General features: G+C 44.7%; 1 long non-coding RNA gene across 2 annotated transcripts in view; it reads right to left on the minus strand.

Moving 5' to 3' along the window:
- Positions 1-13,897: 13,897 nt before the first annotated feature.
- LOC125630966 (uncharacterized) overlaps positions 13,898-14,926 on the minus strand; it is a 97,415-nt gene continuing 96,386 nt past the window's right edge. For both annotated transcript variants that reach the window (XR_007354838.2, XR_012666733.1), the window contains one exon: positions 13,898-13,980. This is a non-coding gene — a long non-coding RNA (uncharacterized LOC125630966). The remainder of the gene's footprint in view (positions 13,981-14,926) is intronic.

The following is a 14,926-nucleotide window of genomic DNA, read 5'->3' on the forward strand; positions in this document are numbered from 1 at the left end:
TCCTCTTTGGAACCCCCTTTCAGGTAGTTGAAAGCAGCTATCAAATCCCCCCTCATTCTTCTCTTCTGCAGGCTAAACAATCCCAGCTCCCTCAGCCTCTCCTCATAACTCATGTGTTCCAGACCCCTTATCATTTTTGTTGCTCTTCGCTGGACTCTCTCCAATTTATCCACATCCTTCTTGTAGTGTGGGGCCCAAAACTGGACACAGTACTCCAGATGAGGCCTCTCCAATGTTGAATAGAGGGGAATGATCACGTCCCTCGATCTGCTGGCAATGCCCCTACTTATACACCCCAAAATGCCATTGGCCTTCTTGGCAACAAGGGCACACTGTTGCCTCATATCCAGCTTCTCGTCCACTGTTACCCCAAGGTCCTTCTCTGCAGAACTGCTGCCTAGCCATTCGGTCTCTAGTCTGTAGCGGTGCATTGGATTCTTCCGTCCTAAGTGCAAGACTCTGCACTTGTCCTTGTTGAACCTCATCAGATTTCTTTTGGACCAATCCTCCAATTTGTCTAGGTCCCTCTGTATCCTATCCCTACCCTCCAGCGTATCTACCACTCCTCCCAGTTTACTGTCATCTGCAAACTTGCTGAGGGTGCAATCCACACCATCCTCCAGATCATTAATGAAGATATTGAACAAAACCGGCCCCAGGACCGACCCTTGGGGCACTCCGCTAGATACCGGCTGCTAACTAGACATGGAGCCATTGATCACTACCCGTTGAGCCCGACAATCTAGCCAACTTTCTACCCACCTTGTAGTGCATCCATCCAGCCCATACTTCTTTAACTTGCTGACAAGAATACTGTGGGAGACCGTGTCAAAAGCTTTGCTAAAGTCAAGGAATAATACGTCCACTGCTTTCCCTTCATCCACAGAACCAGTTATCTCATCATAGAAGGCAATTAGATTAGTCAGGCATGACTTTCCCTTGGTGAATCCATGCTGACTGTTCCTGATCACTTTCCTCTCCTCTAAGTGCTTCAGAATTGATTCAGGTCCAATAGCAGTTGGATGTTAGCAGTGCACTGCAGGGCTGGGTGGCTGATGGTAATAAGGTGATCCCTCAAAGTTATTAGTCAATGATTAAAGCAATCAGACTGGAGAGATACATGACGAAACAGAGATTTGAAATATGCAGTTGCTGGCTGCTGGCACTTTGCTTCATAATGCTGTCAATTTATGCTGGAAACATTCTAAATTAGTGAAGCGTGTCCTTTTGAACAATTCTGTTTTGGGCTGCTTACTGGGGTGGTGGGAATTGCCTCTGAAGCTCAAGAAATCAAGTCACTCTTAGTACATTCTTGTCAGTGCCTACCAACCAAGCCAAAGTAAGAGCAACCCTTTGCTGCCTGGGGAACTTCCAAAAGCAGCACACTATTACTTGTGGTAAAAGTAAGTGGCATCATCTGCCTTGAGTTCCAACCGCATACATGAGTTGCATGTACATAAGTTTTGACGACAGTCATTTCAGCCTGCATAAGTTTCATTGTACACAGTTCTGTGTGTCATTTTGAACTGGTTTGTGTAAGAAAGCAAGAGAGAGAGAGGGTGTTCGAGAGCAAATTGTACCTGTCAGATATGTTTTCCCGTAATGTTTAAGAAAACTAGGGTGGCCAGTTGGTTGCCTGCTGTTCTTCCCTGGACAGTACAGAAAAATGTCATAAATAAAAAAAAAAATGAAGTTGATTAAAAACAAAACAAAGAACACTCAAAAACAACAATCCCCAAGCCCAACACAAACTTTCCCACATCAGCTCTGAAACAAGACATTTCCCCATCATGTAATGTCATCATCACACATGGACATAATCATTTGTCTTACTATATGATCTATGATGTAAACCAGAGGTCCACAAGTGTGTGGCGTGAACCCGTAGGGGGGCATGGAGGACCATCAGGGTGGTTGGGGTGAGGGTGAGGCCCAAGCCAGCCCCCACAGGGGTGGGGAGGGAGTGCCACCCAGCCCCTCCCCAGTTCTGCTTCTGTCCAGCCCCCCAGTTGTGTCCCTGGCCTCACACGCACCTGGTCCCATCTCCAGCCTTGGCCACTAGCTGCAGCTCCGTTCCCGTCCTGGGGCAGAGGCAGGGGGCAAGGCTGGGAGTGGAGCTGCACCTGGCTGTGTGTCTGGCTATTAGCCCCCAGTGCAGTCTGGCTGTGGCTCCGCTCCCACCCCTGCCTCCAGCTGCAGCCCCTGGCCACAGCCCTGCTCCTGGCCAGGCCCCACTCCTGGCTCAGGAGGAATGGGGGGCACAGACAGGGGTAAGGAGGGCACGACCCTCAAAAGTTTGGGGACCACTGATGTAAACTCTCAAGCATTTCATGCTACTTTCAATATTGACAAAACTATTGAAACTTCAGCTTGGGAATAGTGGGGTGGAGATGCTTTCTGGCATAGAGTTTATTTAAATTATTAAAGTTATAATAAATTAAGCGTAAGGCATTTCTGAAGATTAATGACCAGCTGAGAGAGTTTATGATCCCAGGTAACCCCAAGCAGTCACTAATGAGGGAGAACTTTGAAAGTACTGTACCTTTTCTCTGGCTTTCTAGTCGTGCGTTGTATTTTGCTAGATGTGAATGACTTGTGTGGTTTGGCTTTCCTGTTTCTGGAGAATTAATGCACAGTCCACTTGCCAATCAGGTCTGGAAGGTGCATTTCTAAACATTCCATTTGACTTGTAATCTTATTTATTGCAGTTTGGATCCAGTAAAAGCTCCTACAAACCTATTTTCAGTAAGGTAAATGCTATTTTGTGAAGAGCCAAGTTATAAAATTTTTGGACAAGCTGTTAATAGCGTTAGAAGAAAACTGCACTGATTCCTAACATATAGTTTAAGTAGTATTTATAGAGGCAGTATAGTCAAGTGGATAGGATACAGGTCTGGCAGTCAGGATGCCTGAACTATATTCCTAGCTCTGCCAGTAACCTACAATATGACGTTGGGCAAGTCACTTTAAATGCCTCAGTTTCCCCATCTGTAAAATAGGGATAATGAAATATACACACCTTTGCAACCCCCTGCTATTTATAAATGAAAGGCACTAAATATGTGCAAGGTATTATAATTTAAATAAAAATATAGATTAAAATATTTTTTTTTGTCAGAACAGCTTTTAGACATACATATTATAGATTCTAGTTGTCCATATTTGTTAATTAATGGTGCTGACATCACTTAGGTCTTGTCTACACTACAGACTTTTGTCAACAAAAGTCAGCCTTTGTCGCCAAAACAGTGGCAGTGAACACACAACAATGCTCCTTCCACTGACAAAAATAAAACCACATTTATGAGAGGCATAGAGCTATTTGCGACAAAGTTATATTGATGAAGTGTCAGTGTAGACACTGTGCTTGGTTATGTCTCTGTAAATGGCCTCCAGGCGGTATCCCACAGTGCCCATACTGACCTCTCTGGTCAGCAGTTTGAAGTCCGCTGCCCTGTACCCAGGTACACAGGCTTCTGCCCCTCCCACTTTAAAGCCCTGGGAATTTTTGAAATTCCACTTGCTGTTTGCTTGGTGTGGACTGTTCACATAGTATCTTCCCATCTGACCATGGTGGCTCCTCTCAGCAAACACTCGCCCACTTGGAGCACACCTCAGTTGTTGGATCTGCTGGCTCTGTGAGAAGAGTAGGCTGTGCAGTCCCAGCTCCGCTCCAGCTGTAGGAACTTCAATATCTACAGTCAGATTTCTCATGGCATGTTGGATAAGGGCTATAAATGGGACAAGCATCAGTGCTGTGTGAAGATAAAGGAGCTGAGGCAGGCATATCAGAAGGCAAGGGAGTCAAACCATTGCTCTGGTGCTGCGCTGAAGACCTGCCGCTTCTATAAGGAACTGGATGCCATCCTCGGCGGCGACCCCACCTCCACCGCCAAGAGCCCTGTGGATTCTATGGGGGGACTGGAGAGAACTCAACCCTGAGGATTAATTTGTGGACAGAGAGGTTGCGTTGGAGGACGAAGTGGAGCACACGGTAGGGTCGTCCAGTGGTGAGGTGGGTCAGGCCCTCTTTTCCAATCCAGAGGGGTCTAGCCAGTCCCAGCAGTACATCTCTGGCCCGTATGATGCAGGAGAGGAGAGCTCTGGCAAGCAATCTTTTTGAGTTCATGCTGCTCAGTTATATGAGGTAGAGCTGTCCTTCTAGAAGTAGGTGAAGGAACAGAAATGTACAAGACCAGCTGTGTTTGCATGTGCTTCACATTGCCCTGTGTAGTTAAGCAGTGCAGCGGAACAGTATGTTAATGCACACTGAGATTTCATAGGAATCCTCCAGCGAGATCACTAGGAAACTTTCCTGGAATACTTGCCAATCCTCTGCCGAAGGTTCCTTGGCAGAGCTGCTTTGTTCCTTCCCCATTGTAAGAAACTTTCCCATGCCAACTGGCAATCACTTGTGCAGGGACCAAAGTGGCACGCAGGCAAGCAGCATAGGGACCCAGTCTGAAGCTGCACGCATGCAGGAGATGCACCCTTGCATCCTTGCTTACCCTCAGAAGTGAGAGATTGGCTTCAATGTCCCTCACCTGTGGAAAATGGTGGCCAAATGTACAATATTTCCCTAGTTGCCTGCAGTGATCCCCTTAAAAACCCACCAAGACCCTTTGTCTCATCTTGAGCATGTCTCGTCTCTCCCCGGGATGAACTCATCATGTTTAGGATGAGCTGTGTACTTGCCAAGGGACAGTGAGAAACTGATTCGTGTTTTTAAAAGGTGTATTTTACTATAATGATTAAATGCTGTGTGCAGGGCCAGATTTATACCTTAAGTGCCCACAGGCACAGCACCTTCAGGGTCCCTCACCCCCTTGCCCACAGCTGACCTTTGTGTTGCAGTTTTAGAGAGGTAAAGCGCCCCTAGAACACTGGCACCCCTAGGCATGTGCCTACTGTGCCTAACTGAAAATCCAGCCCTGGCTGTATGTGCAAAACAATCATGCTTCTGTTTATTTTTTCTTGTGCTTCTGCAGATGTGGCCTTCAGGGGAACCCCCTACACACTGGCGGAGTGCCTCAGATAAGGAAACGACCAAGGAGGACATGTTTTGAGAAGTGCTCTAACCCTCAGAGGCTGAAAAACAAGAATACAGGATGTGGAGAGAGACTTGAAAAGAAAATTATAAAATAGACAGGCAGGACAGAAAGGAGAGCCGGGAGCAAATTTTAATGGGCCAGGAATGGATGATAAAAGTGATGGAGGAGCAAACGGAGATATTGAAGTCCCTAATCATGCTGCAGGTAGAATTCATGTGTGCTTAGCCCCCACTGCAGGAGACACAGAACTGCTTTCCATACCCTCCCTGAACTCCTTCCACACATTCCTTGCAATTTCCTGGCCTGTCTCGGTACCCCGTTCACTCCACCTGTTTGGACAGCTTCCAAATGATACCTGGACTTACACACAGCTGTGAGAGCCTACACTGCCCTGCACTCTTATCTCTCTTTCCACCAAGCCTTTTGTGTGTGCTGTTTAAGTGGTATTTAGTAAAAACACTCTCTGAAAGATAACACATCTTTGTTTTGTTGCTGCTGGAATTAATACACAGTGGAAATTCGATCATTGCTGAGTACAAATCATGGTCAGGAACCAACAAAATTTTCATGCAAGGTGTCAAGTTAACAAAGCATGCCAGAGTGCTGTAGAAAGACACATTACTGGAGCTCATTCTCAAAATGGTGCCTCAAAGTATCCTTGATTCAAATAGCCCCCACATTGTGCCCCTCTAATAGCCCTGGTACCTGGCTGCTCAGAATCAGCCACCAGATGATCTGCCTCAGTTTTCCATGCCAGGGAAAACTTTTCACCCTTAGCCTCACACATATTATGGAGCACACAGCAGGCTGCTATGACCATGGGAATATTTTCCTTATTTAGGTCTAACCAGCCATAAAGGCAGCACCAGCGTGCTTTTAATCTGCCATAGGCACATTCTATGGTCATGCTGCACCTGCTCAGTCTATCGTTGAAGCTCTCCTTGCTGCTGTCCAGATTTCCACATAAGGGCTTCATGATCCATGGGATCAGAGTAACAGCCGTGTTAGTCTGTATTCGCAAAAAGAAAAGGAGTACTTGTGGCACCTTAGAGACTAACCAATTTATTTGAGCATGAGCTTTCGTGAGCTACAGCTCACTTCATCGGATGCATACCGTGGAAACTGCAGCAGACTTTATATACACACAGAGAATATGAAACAATACCTCCTCCCACCCCACTGTCCTGCTGGTAATAGCTTATCTAAAGTGATCATCAGGTTGGGCCATTTCCAGCACAAATCCAGGTTTTCTCACCCTCCACCCCCCCACACAAATTCACTCTCCTGCTGGTGATAGCCCATCCAAAGTGACAACTCTTTACACAATGTGCATGATAATCAAGTTGGGCCATTTCCTGCACAAATCCAGGTTCTCTCACCCCCTCACCCCCCTCCCAAAAACCACACACACAAACTCACTATCCTGCTGGTAATAGCTCATCCAAAGTGACCACTCTCCCTACAATGTGCATGATAATCAAGGTGGGCCATTTCCAGCACAAATCCAGGTTTTCTCACACACACCCCACCCCCATACACATACAAACTCACTCTCCTGCTGGTAATAGCTCATCCAAACTGACCACTCTCCAAGTTTAAATCCAAGTTAAACCAGAACATCTGGGGGGAGGGGGGTAGGAAAAAACAAGGGGAAATAGGCTACCTTGCATAATGACTTAGCCACTCCCAGTCTCTATTTAAGCCTAAATTAATAGTATCCAATTTGCAAATGAATTCCAATTCAGCAGTTTCTCGATGGAGTCTGGATTTGAAGTTTTTTTGTTTTAAGATAGCGACCTTCATGTCTGTGATTGCGTGACCAGAGAGATTGAAGTGTTCTCCGACTGGTTTATGAATGTTATCATTCTTGACATCTGATTTGTGTCCATTTATTCTTTTATGTAGAGACTGTCCAGTTTGACCAATGTACATGGCAGAGGGGCATTGCTGGCACATGATGGCATATATCACATTGGTGGATGTGCAGGTGAACGAGCCTCTGATAGTGTGGCTGGTGTTATTAGGCCCTGTGATGGTGTCCCTTGAATAGATATGTGGGCACAATTGGCAACGGGCTTTGTTGCAAGGGTTAGTGGTTCTGTTGTGTGGTATGTGGTTGTTGGTGAGTATTTGCTTCAGGTTGCGGGGCTGTCTGTAGGCAAGGACTGGCCTGTCTCCCAAGATTTGTGAGAGTGTCCGATGAAGTGAGCTGTAGCTCACGAAAGCTCATGCTCAAATAAACTGGTTAGTCTCTAAGGTGCCACAAGTACTCCTTTTCTTTTTATGATCCATGGGAGTAAGGGGTACGCCGGGTCTCCCAGGATCACTGAAGGCATTTCAACATCCCACACTGGAATCTTCTGGTCTGGAAAGGAAGTCCCTTCTTGCAGATTTCTGTACAGGCCAGTGTTCCTTAAGATGTGTGCGTCATGCACCTTCCTGGACCACCCCGTATTGATGTCAGTGAAACGACACCGGGGATTCACAAGTGCCTGCAAAACCATAGAGAAATATCCCTTTCTATTAATGTACTCCATCGCAAGATGGTCTGGGGCCAAAATGGGGGTATGCATGCCATCTATCGCCCTGCCACAGGTAGGAATCCCACTGCTGCAAAGCCATCCACTATTTCATGCACGTTGCCAAGAGTCACAGTCCTTTGTAGCAGGATGAGATTAATTACTTGCACACTTGCATTAATGCAGCCCCAGTGGTGGACTTCCTGACTCAAAACTTATTTGTGACCAAACAGTAGCAGCCTGGATTCGCCAGCTTCCACACAGTGATCACCACACGCTTCTCCACCAAGAGGACAACTCTCATTTTGATGTTCTTGCGCTGAAGTGCTGGGGCGAGTTCAGCACACAGTTCCAGAAAGGAGGCTTTCCGCATCCGAAAGTTCAGCAGCCACTGCTCGTCATCCCAAATCTGCCTAATGATGCGATCCCTCCACTCAGTGCTTGTTCCCCAAGCCCAAAAGTGACAGTCCATTGTGTGCAGCTGCTTCAAGAATGCCGAAAGTAATCTGGTGTTGTTTCCTTCCCTGGCACACAGCAGGTCAGGCACCTCTGATTCCTGTTCAGATTGGGAGCTCATGATATACTGCATGACCAGCCACAATGTGTTCATAACAGTGATCACAACAGCAGAGAGCAGTGCAGAATCCATTCTTTCAGACAGAGATGGCGGACGCACAGTAAACAGAGGCCATTGAAAAATGCTGTGAATGCAATGAGATGGAATGGTGGGATGGAAAAAACTGCATCATGGGATGTTGAGCCCACACGCATAATGCACTGCGATCCATTTCACCTTCCCACAACTCCTAGCTGCAGAAGGTAGAGAGTAGCACAGTGGAATAGCTACCCACAGAGCACCCATCTCTCTGTTGATGCTAGAGTATCAACTATGGACACGCTCTGCTGACAGAAGAAGCATTTTGTTAACATGCATAAGCGATGTAATTATGGCAGTTTTAGATCATCGGTGTAACTTGCGTCGATAAAACTCTGTAGTGTAGAGATGGCCTGAGTGACAACTACCTTTTTAATTATACCTGCCAGCAGGAAGTCCAGTCTGTGATATCTCAAACACAGGAAATGCAGGTAAGCATGTGAAACAGTCAGAAAGGCAGGGTAAAAGATTTTCAAAGTTGTTGTAAAACTTTATTTTTTTTTTTTAAATTTGAAGGGTATTATTCCAGGGGGTTGAGCTAAATAATACATCTGTTTTCTACACAAATCAATAATAAAATAATAGAACTCACAATACAGCAACTTTGAAAGTGTTGTACCTCTCTCATATGCTGAGCTGCACTTCTTAGGTTTCAACTGCCTCATCAATCTGCATTGCCATTTCCTGCCTTATTGATAATTACTCAATTGTTATAATAGATACGTGTATAGTTTGTGCATCTACAGACCTTTTAGCTGAAGAATTATAATGAATTAAACCTCTCAAGACCCTTCTGACATAGCATTTTCTTCATTTTACAGATGGCAACACTGAGACACAAAGAGGTGAAGTGACTTACCCAAGGGCAAACAGCAAGTTAGTAGCAGAGCCTGGAACAGATCCAACCTAGACCTTCTGACTCTCAGCCTCTTGCTCTAATCCTCATGCATATTTCCTTTTCAGGCTTTAGAAACATGTATTTTCTTCTTCTTTATAATTAAATGTATGGTTAGAAAAATCTTATATGTTATAGTGTCATTTTTCTTTCAGGTGGTAGCAAGAGCAAAATACACAAATCCTGTCCTGCCTCCATGCAATGAAAAGCAGCCAGAGAGATTTTAGAAAAGACAGAGAGAAATAAAAAGACTGTACAAAAAGATGTGAAACGGTACAAAAAGTATCATGGCTTTTTTTGTTTTATTGCCAAATGTAACTACTCTATTATTCTCCTTTGTAGTACTACATTTTTGCCTCCAAACTTTCAAAATAATTTAAATTTTAAGAAAGAGGTTTGGCCCGGGAATATTTTAAAAACTAATTACCATAAGTAAACTCAGGTCAAACAGTTATTCACCATTGGTGCTTTTTCTGCTTTCTTCAAATAGTTCACTAAGGACAAAAGGCCAGTAAAGCAGAAAGCTGCAACTTGCAAAGCTTTCTGCTTGCAATATCATTATTTATGATTGTGAGAAAGTTTATTTTTATTGTTTTTATAAAATGCATTTGTCACAATCTCTGGAGGCACGTACAGAAATGTCAACCCATTGACACCACAGACTTTATTAGATTCTCTTCCTGGAAGAAGAATCCTTACATTGCTCACAATTGCTGCTCCCTAAGTCAAAAGGCTGAATAAACAGATAGGTCTTATATCATGCCCTAGTGTCCCTTGGACCAATGGAGGAAAAAAATCGCAACAATAAAGGCCACTCCCCAATAATGTCCTGCTTCTAGGTGGGATATTAAAATCTAGAGTCTGTAGAATAGAAAATTTCATCTCTTGTGATGTCACATAAAGAGAGAGTCAGAACACAACTCATACAGGGGCATACTGACCTTGAGATCTACTGATGAAATATACTACAAAAGAAGAAGGTATTATTATTAATGCACTGGGTTACATCCATAACTGAAGAGGCCAGTGCAGTCATTGGGACACTGATTTAACACGCTGCTCATAATCAGACACCATTAAGTAAGCAGGTTACTACACTCTGCACACACTGTATGCTTCCAGCTTAGTGCCATATAGAGTAGAATGCTATAACCTACTCTGGAGGTTGCAATGACATGGATAATGATCGCAGAGTCAAACACAGATGGGGAAAAAATGCACTTCTGGCCATCAGTGCCACCTGAAAAGCCAGGAGCATCCCCCTCAACTACAAGTGTTTGACCAAAGGTGATTCACCCATTCAATAATGTAAGAAGAAACAATCCCCAGCACAAATCCCAGATGCTTCCTTCAGCCTACCAGAATCACTTCTATCTTGCCTGGATTTTGCTTTCATGACCCATCTCTGTGTCTTGGCCATATAATAGGAAAGCAGAATGACTGCACCATCCACGTTTGACACAAAGGATCAGAGGGGTACATATTTGCATATAAATAGCACCATAGAACAATTTATCTCACTCACATGTAGGGCTCACATGTAGGACATGCTGAATAGGAAGAATGACTGAACTGCAGCTTGCATGACACCCCTCATAGTAAATGAGCCTAAATGACCCAACAGCACCCCCTGCTATCTCTGTGATAGCCAGTGCTATCCTGCCCACCCAAGCCAGAATCTTCCGACAAGTCAGGAAAATCTCATATTCAATAGTTTCAAATACAGCTCAAAAAAGGAATCAGCATGTAACCAGAAATTTTAGTGTAGTCTTCACTCTGTACTCAAGATAAATGCCAGATTAAAAGGAGTCAGGGGTGACGCCAAAGTTGCTTCATTACAAGGGTGGGCAAACTTTTTGGGCCGAGGGCCACATCTGGGTGGGGAAATTGTATGCAGGGCTGGGGCAGGGGTGCGGGAGGGAGTGTGGGGTGTGTGTGGGGGTGTGTGGTGTGCAGGAATGGGCTCAGGGCAAGGGATTAGGGCAGAGGAGGGGTGCGGGGTGTATGAGGAGGATCAGGGAAGGGGGTTGGGGTGCAGGAGGGGGCTCAGGGCAGGTTGCAGGACAGGTGCGGACTGCGGGAGGGAGCTCAGGGCAGGGGGTTGGGGTGCAGGGTGTGACGGGGCTCAGGGCAGGAAGTTGAGGTGTAGAAGGGGTACGGACTGCGAGAGGGAGCTCAGGGCAGGGAGTTGGGGGATGGGGAGGAGGGGTTCGAGCTCCAGCCTGGTGCTGCTTACCTAAAGCGGCTTTGGGGTGGCAGCGGCGCACACCGGGGCCAGGGCAGGCACCCTGCATGCCTTCCCTGGCCCCACACCGCGCAGCTCCGGGAAGCGTCCAGCACCACGTCCCTACGCGGCCCCTGGGGGAGGGGGTGGCACAGGGCTCCACGCGCTGCCCTTGCCACGCCTCCAGGTACCTCTCCTGAAGCTCCCATTGGTCGCGGTTCCCCATTCCCGGCCAAAGGGAGCTGCGGGGGGTGGTGCCTGGAGGCAAGGGCAACGCACGGAGCCCTCTGCCCCCCCCCCACCCGGGGCCCCAGGGACATGGCAGCCCCGCGGGCCGGATCCAAAGCCCTGAGAGCTCCGTGGGACTGCCACGTCCCTGGGACGTATCCAAAGCCCTGAGGGGCCGGATCTGGCCTGCAGGCCGTAGTTTGCTCACTCTTGTTATAAACTATTATAGGGTCCAACCGGTCCAAAGATTGCTTATGACCATGGTTTATAACCATCTAAGATACCTTCGATTGATGTCCTTTTAATAATCTATAACAAATAGTACTCAGGTCTGCAACATGCTTATAAACAGCTATTAATCATTTATTAACCTTTTCTAAATGTAACCTCAGTATAAAAAATGTGCCCCATATAAAAATATAGTACCAGTAAGATGGAGGGAGACAGACTATAAGAAGAGATCTCATCTCACATAGATGTGTTGATAACATAACCAGAAATTTCACATGGTGGAAAAGGCTTTCGAATACTGGGCACAAGTTGAAGTTTTCTGATTAGCTAATGGTGGTGTCATATGCTAATTTATAACTCCCTAAGAAAAAAGGATTATGATCTTTTCTTAGTATTTCTTAAAATGCCTATTTTACAGGAACTCTGTGACACTCTAGCGGGGGTATTACTGGGTTGTTTGGATATTGGAAGTCACTCTGATTTCAGACTTGTTCCTTATAACATTCTCTCGGCTAGAACTATTGTCCTTTGGAGGGCTTGAGCCCCACAACACTAAAATACAGGAGTGGCTTGGTTTTTTAAGACTGACATGAGCTAATATGAAGTTTATTTTAACCTTCAAAACCAACAAACTTCACAGGCCCCACGCTGTAACATCTTAATTTTAAAATACTGCTACAGCAATTACCCCAAATGCTGCAGTTACATTATTGTATTGCTGAAACTGAAGATACTTCCGGCTGAAGACAAAACTCCTCCTCCTTAATCAGCCATAGAGGATGCTATTGGGTGATAAAAAGTGCTCTATTCCTGCCGAGAAACACAAGAGCAGGAGATCCCACATCAAACTCTGATCTCCCATTTTGCAGCACAGGCTGACTCCAAAAGTTTACATTTTAAATTTAATTTTCTTCTCCCCAAGAGGTGCTACAAGCCTTAATGAGCTGCTATTTTTGCGTCTTTAATTCAGACCATGGTAACCATAAGACATGGACAGAGCATACTTGGGTATCTGTGTAAATGTATACTTTTAATCCCTGTGGCTCCCTTCCCTCTAACCTCCTCATTAATTGTTTCTCTCAGTTGATGTTTCTTGTCTTACATTTAGATCAAAAGTTCTTACGGGCAGGGAACATGTTTGTCTTATTTGTCTGTGAAGTACCTAACAACTTTGGGGGGCTCAAAACAATAAATAATACAGTACTACTTCTGCTACATCATAATAATGGAGATGCATCCTCCACTGGCCAAGCAGAACAGGACATGGCTGTCTTTGGAGCCACACAATGCTGCTTCTAAACATTTAACAGGAGGGAAGAGAAAATATAGAGTTCAATGTGAGATACCCCTGCCTCCTAGGTCTAGTAGTTATACTTAGTCACTACACTCCCTGGACCTTGACACCTCAATTTGATTCCCCATCTGGGAACATCAAACAGCCTGGTGAGTTCATGGATCTTTCAAGGGCAGAATTTCAGGCAAAATTCAGAAATTCATCCATTTCATATTAAATTTTCATTCTAAGTTTGGGGTTCATTAGAACATGCTGTGTGTGAATCACCCCCTCCTGCACTCTTGTCAGTCAGTGACAGAAAGCCTGGTCCCCAGGTGTGTTGACCCAGAGCTGTACAGTTGCTAACCTACCATTGACCTCTCCTCTCCTATCTTTGATCGTGTCTCTTTAGTATCTTTGAAAATGCAACCAGTCCGGAGGAAGTTGGAACAAAATACATGCTGGGATTTTAAACCCCCTCAGCCAAAAGTCTGGATTAAGTGTTGTTCAGGGCAGTTGTTAGTCTGATGGATATTAATATTATCATTATTCATAAAACGATACCTTGACTATATAACTACAACTATATATCAACTAAACTTGACTGTATGTAAAATAAAATTCTCAAGTCAAATTATATTTTAAAAACCCCAATTCCTGTTATAGGAATATCTGTGAAGACAAAATCTCAAAATTATTTTTTTAGTGGTGGATATAACCCTACAATGAGGAATATCTTTTCAGTCCAATGAATTTGCAGAAAGAGAAGATGACTCTACCAGGGATGGGGAAATCTTTCACGGATACACCCTTACCTCTTACCCCACGATCTTTTTCTTCAATGAGCTGTTGAGTTCTTGTTTTTAAAAAAATAACGTAGCTGTAGGGCCTGGAATCATAGGGCCTGGAAATATATATGAAAGGTCAAGAACATTTTTTTGTCTCACAACTGCATGATCAGAGTTCAACCTCCCAGTACCAAACTGATAGAAAACTACAACATAGCCAGGAAAATGACAAAATGAGTTGCACACCCATATTTGAGAACTGGTGTTGTTTTTAGTGCACGGCCAGTTCAACCTTAAGCATTTGTTGATTTTTCTACTAGTGACAATCTTGTTGTATCCATTTGTGATCCAGATAAAACCAATTGTTTTTAATAGACTTACTCAACACTCTCCACTCACTCCTCAAATAATCTAGTTTAATTTTATCTCATGCTTTCTTTTTTTAGTTGCTACTGATAAGAATATTTTTGGCAATTGCAACCTCTAAGACTTCTCCAGATGATGAGAATAAATAGATTTTCGAAAGTTCCCAAGTTTTCAACAAAAACTGTGTTGTCAGGCCTCATGTAGGACTTCAGAATAGTGACGGATGCTGCAGCTTGACAAAATGAGGCACAGGCCGGTTTTAACAAGGCCTTCCAAATGAAGGAGCACAGAGCTTTTTTTAAAGCTCAGGGGCAGAATGATGAAAACACAGAGTGATGGCCTGTTCTGAATCACATGTCACTCAGCAGATTTAATTATATAACAACTGCCAGAGAAGTCCTTAAAGATGGTCTCCGTTCCCTGCAAGCCTGTTCCAGATTGCCTCACAACCCTTTTCTTCAGCCAAAGAGGCTCCTATATGTACACAAACATTTGAAGACTTTTCCGTCTCACATCATCATTTAGTTCTCAGTTTTATGACAGAAGATTTCCACAACTTTTAAGTGTCAGCAACCCATTTCTCAGAGTACACCAGTGCATTTATTTAGCTACCAAAATTAGGACCAGAGAAAGGGACAACATAGCTAAACTCAATTTAAACCTATAATGTATAGCAGTGGTTCTCAACCAGGGGTA

Source organism: Caretta caretta, chromosome 2 (genome assembly GCF_965140235.1).
Source record: "Caretta caretta isolate rCarCar2 chromosome 2, rCarCar1.hap1, whole genome shotgun sequence".
NCBI lineage: Eukaryota > Metazoa > Chordata > Testudines > Cheloniidae > Caretta > Caretta caretta.